Here is a 6000-nt window from a genome sequence, read left to right on the forward strand (position 1 = left end):
AGTAGCTTCCCTTGCTAAGTTATTACAATTATCTATTTACTTATTGCCTTTATTACACTCATCATAATGTGCAATTGTTTTGTTTGCTTGTCCACTTGTTTATTGTCTTCCTTGCAGGGACAGTGTGAATTCCCCAAAAGTAGGCACTACTTCTGTCTTGCTTTCTGTGGTGTCTTCAGCTCCTTGCCCAATGCATGGTACCTAGTAAATGCTCAACATTCCTCGACAGGTATATGCTGAATGGAAAAATGAGGATTACATCTCCATGTAGCTGTCCAGATTCTTTTTGGAAACCTTAAGGGATAAGAAACTCACCAACTCCTGCCTGGTTTTTTTTTAGATGACTTTACTTATCATTAAATTTTAAATTTTTTTGGTGATAGTGGAGTTTGAGCTAGCAAATTTGCTGGGGAGACCCTCTACCACTTGTGCCACACCCCCAGCCTCAAATTCTCTTCTAATTAAAGTAAAAACTCCCTCCCTAGGATCCTTACAGAACAGCTCTAACTCTCTTCCAAAAGCTGCCTACCATGATTATAAAATGTCTACAGATTCTCAAAACTCCTCCTTTCTCTCATTCTCTCTCCTTTTGAGTGTATTTTGGACTTAGTATTCACTTCTAATGACTAGACTATTTTAGATGTCATCCTGAGTGACTTCAGGGACTGTCATGAAAAGCATTGTTCTTCTTTCTTGCTCTCCTAGATAGCTTGCTATGGAAATGTTAGCTGCCATGTCATGAAGACACTCAGGCAGAAACTGAGACCTCCTGCCATGCAAATGAGCTATCTTGGAAGAGCATCCTCCTGCCCAGTCCTCCTTTGGATGATGCAATTCCTACACTCTTCCTGCAGCACAGAGAGCCAGAGCCACCCAGCTAGGCCTCTTCTGAATTTCTGGCCTACAGAAATTATAAGACATTAAATATTTGTTGTTTTAACCCACTACATTTTGGTGTAATTTGTTATACAGCAATAGGAAAACAGACACCCAGCCCATTACATATTTTCTGAGAATTACAATGTCACAATATTTTCTTCTCTTTTCCAGATTAGACATTGTTTCCGGATCCCTCATCCTTCTGTTCTCTCTCCCAAGGGCATATTACAGCTTGTTACCAACTCTGAAAAAACTTGGCACCGAGAGCTGTAAAAAGAATTAAGATATGGCTGTGGTATTCCATTGTAACTAAACATGGATATATCAAAATTCCTTCACCACATTTTATTATAAAAATTCAAAAATATAGAAAAGTAAAAAGAAGTTTATGTTTAACATCCTATATCCACCACCTTTTTCTATAATGAACATTTTACTATACTTGATTTATTACAAATCCATCTATAGCTCCTTATCATCCCTTAGTCTTTCTTGTTTGATGAATTTCAAACTAAACTGAAGACATCCATGTTGACTTTTCAACCAACAAAAATCTCCAAGTCATTCATTACTTACCACCTCCCCTGACTATTCCTTTTTATTCCTAGTGGCTCCTGAAATAAGAGAATTGTCTTCATTAGTACAGAAAATTGGAAAGCTATAGCGGAAATGGAAGAAATCAGGAAGGTGGTGGACCTAAGTAAAACTCCTAATTCTTTCACTTCTCACCCATGTAATGTTAGGCAATTGACTTATCCCCTTGGAGTCTTGGTTTTTTAATCTATAAAATGAGGATGATAAGAGGGTCTCCACTGCAAACATATTTAGAGATAGGGAATTATGCTTGGAAAGCATTTAGCATAGTATCTGGCATAATGGAGATATTCAATGAACCATGACTAGTATTACTTTGTCCACCATTTCTGCCAATCTAGTTAATTTTGAACTCTAAATCTGCCATTAGATTTACCTCACCTTCAAGTCTATAAAGCTGCAGATCTTCATGCCAGAAGTTGAGGTAGAGCTTGCTTGGAACCAGGACTAACTCTTCTGTCAGATACAAATATTAGTTTTCTTTCTTTTCTTTTTTTTTTTTAGTACTGGGGATTAAACAACTCAGGGTTAGATAAGCACTCTACAACCTATGCCATGGATCCAGTCTTTTTCCTTTTAGTTTGCTTTTGACATAGAATATCCAACTAATTTTTCCCAGGCTGGCCTTGGACCACGATCCTCCTACATCCACCTCCCCAAGTAGCTGAGTACACAGACATGCACCACCATGTCAGGCTTGTCAGTAACTTTTTGCCTGGACAGGATTTAGTCTGTGGTTCTCCTATCTCTATCTCTCAAGTAGCTAGGATTATAGGCATAAACCATCATGCCTGGTCAGATATTATTTTTCTTCAGTTAGATGTTAATTAAAATAATGCAATTTAGTAATAATAGCTACTTCTTATAGAGCTGACATTAACTATTCATTAGCTATCTTTTGACAGTCTCTCAATGAGTTATAAATCTACCTTACACTAATGTCACCTTGGCTATATTTCTCTGTCTTATCTGTAAGAACATCACAAATGACTTTGTCAAATGCCTTGTTGATTGATAAATGTGTTCACTACCTCTATCATATTTCCTTCATTTACTAGCCTAGTAAATTTTTCGTTGCAGAAAAGTAGGTTAATCTATTTGCCAGTTTCTTTGCAAACTCATGGTTGTTCCTAGCAGTCAACTCTTATTTTTTTTCTTTTAGCATGCTTATAATCTGTTTCTTGGAAATTCTGTTGTGGGACAGACTGCCAGTTGTTTACTTAATATCCATTCTTCCCTTCTTTACTAATAAATCCCAACTTTTTTCAGAGACTGGTGGTCATTGGACACAGTTTTATTTGGGCTTAGGCAGAAGTTAACAGGTAGAATTTTAGTGACATCTCCTCAAAGGGGAAGCTGACCAGAGTCAGCTGGTGCATGCAAGTTTGCTCTTTTCCTTTCCCTTTCTTTTGCCTGGAACATGGACAGAAACATGATGGTGATTTAGGAGCATCTTGGGGTCATGAAGGCACAACAAGGGAAAGATCAAGAGAATATTAGAGAATTCAGTCATGACATCCTTGAGCCACTAAACCAATGCCTATCTCATAATGGCTCATGTAATAAGAATAAGCAGTCTCTAAATTGGTTAAACTACTGCTTGGGGAGTTTAAATTATGAACAGCCAAATGTGATACATCTGTCCTAGAATTCTGACCAGAATCAACCTCACTGCTCTTCTCTTTTTTTTTTGGTGGGATTTGGGGTTGAACTCAGGACTTCACAGTTGCAAAGCAAGTGCTTTACCACTTGAGGGACACCTCCAGTCCAACTCCACTGTCCTGAAGTTCAAAGTCTCCATCTTCTTCCATGATCAGAAATCAAGATGCTATTTGACAACTTCCTGATTTCCAGTACCACCAAATTCTCCATGCTTCTGTTGTCTACATGCCAATGATCTTGTTGGAAACCTATATTCATGCCTAGGTAGAAAGTTTGTTTAGTGCAGGAGATATGGCCTCACAGGGCAATTCTCCTGATGGCCATGGACCTACCCCTTTCTCCCCCATTTCATGCCTGTAGTTCTCAAGAATAGATTGTGTTGGGAATGTACCATCCTGAGTCATGGGAGAGACTGGCACTCTGTTCTAGTGCCCTGTAGAGACAGAATGTGCCATAAGTCTTTAGTCCCATATGGCATGTGGTCCCTGCAGTATATAACCAAGGGAAGGCTGCCTTTTGGAGTCCCTTGCTTTAGTACAAGTGAGGCATGCACAGTTCAGTATCCATCTTCTCCAGGCAGCCTTCCTGTGCCGTGGGGGACCATCTCTCATTGAATGCTAGACTTTTGTTGTTCCTTGCTGCATACTTGTAAGTATTAAACCCACTTCAAGTAACCTGTTGCATACGTAAACATTTGTCTCATTGGACTCAGGTGGTAACCACTGCACAGTGAACATGCTTCACAGCCACATTTGGAACAATTCTGTTCTCTAATCATTTTTCTTAGGCTTCAGGACTCTGTTGTATCAATGGAGGTGTCCCTCTCTCCATTTCAGTGAACATTCTCCTTTATAAAGACAAAAGCCCACTAGAAGAACAACTCTGCTTCCTGTCATCCACTACCCCTACACCTCTCCTTCAGCTACAAATCCTGGGCTCTGCACTTCCAGATAGATGGAAGCAGTCTGTTGTGCTGATCTTGACTTTTCTTGCACATCTCTGTTCAGTCTGCTCTTCAGCATTCCTTATACAGTTCCTATTATATATTTTGCAGATTGTATGACTGTATCAAAAAGATGAACAAACTAATGAATTCAATCAACTATGGAAATTCAAGAGGGAATAGTCAGTTGCTCAGAGAGTGCATGCATGGCTTGGTGTTTTGTTTCAGCTACATGTACAGTAAAGGTTGACTGCACTTCTTGACTACATTTATATAGCAACATTTGTTGTTCACAACCACTAGGGTGCCTTAGCAGAACATACTTGGAAAACAATCTAGTAGAGAAGTGAGTGCCTGAATTTATTATCTCTTGGGCCAGCCATCCTCTCTATCAGGCTAGATCTGAGTTCCTTCTTTACTTTTGTTTTCTCACTATTTTGGGGATGGCAGAGGATGGTTCTATCTTGCCCAGTCTCCAGCCAATTAAAAGTACCCTAAATGATCCATTAAGCTGTCTCTACTTTAAAGCTTCATTTCAGAAGGTACTTGTTTCACGTAGGGCTCTTAATGTTGTGTGAATCAGAGCAAACTTTTTCAGATTATAAATGTTTTAGGTTCTATAGGTCATATGGTCTCTGTGGCAACTGTTCAACTCTGCCCTTATAATGTGAAAGCAGCTATAAGCATTACATAAGCAATTGAATGTGGCTGTGTTCCAAGGAGACTTTATTGATGGCCATTGAAATTTGAACTTCATATGATTTTCATGGATCATGAAATATTACTCTTTTTCTGGTTATTTTTCAAACATTGAAAAGTACAAAACCCAGGGCTGGAGGCATGCTTAAGAGGTACAGTCCTTGTTTCAGTAGGCACTAGGTCCTGAGTTCAATCCTCAGAACCCTCAAAAAATTAATTTAGGGCTGGGGATGTTGTTAAGTGGTAGAGTGCTTGCATAGCATACACAAAACCCTGGGTTTGTTCCCAACCCTTCTAAAAAGAAAAATCTATTCTTAACTTATGAGGTATAAAGTTGGATTTGACCCTCAGGATAAAAATTTCTGACCCCTTAAATCAGAGATATCCTTAGGGGTGACTCAATGCACAGGTTCCTTTCCATAACGCTATAGTAGGAACTTGTGAGAGGAGATAGCAAGTTATCAGGACCTAACTGTGCTGAATCAGAAGTGGACTCTTTGTGACTTCTCTGCATCAGTTACCTTTTGATTCATTCTCCAAGTCCAGCCAGATACTCTTCAATACCCAGAGTCACAAAAGATAAGTAAATAGAAAACCCAATATGCTAGGAAAAGTACAATGAAGTTCATATGTGTTCACAAAATGTTATCAGATACTACATAAGGACAGTAGCTTAAATGTAGGGCCAAGTTGAAGAGGAGATTTGTGGTCAAATATATACTTCAACCAAGTATAGGTGATTTGGAACAATGACTGTGGAGGAGATATGAATGAGATAAGAATCATATGGAGAGGAAAAAACCTTCTAGTATTTTGAAAATCTTAAGATGGAGAGTTTTAGCATTTGGTGGGTGTATTAGTTTGTTTGCTGTTGGCAACAAGTAATAGAAAATCCTGTCAAAGTGATTAAATCACTGTTTACTATATTGTGAGTGTCATAAGTACATCTTCCCTACTCATCCAGCTCCAGTTTCTAGGAGTGTAGCTGGTGCCTATAGACATCCAGGATTTATGTGTTGAGTGACCATGTTGATTACATACAGTAAATGAGCTCCAGGCTTGGTTAACTCAATGGATCATTGCTATCATCAAGAATTCATGGTCAGTCTATTTTTTGTTGAGCTGGTTTTGTCTTCAGGCTTATTTTCTGTGGTTGCAACTACTACAAAGTGACTACTAAAGCTCTGTTCATTAGAGACAGAGCCAAACATGTCTTTGTGCCT

This window comes from Castor canadensis, chromosome 4 (assembly GCF_047511655.1).
Source record: "Castor canadensis chromosome 4, mCasCan1.hap1v2, whole genome shotgun sequence".
Classification (NCBI taxonomy): domain Eukaryota; kingdom Metazoa; phylum Chordata; class Mammalia; order Rodentia; family Castoridae; genus Castor; species Castor canadensis.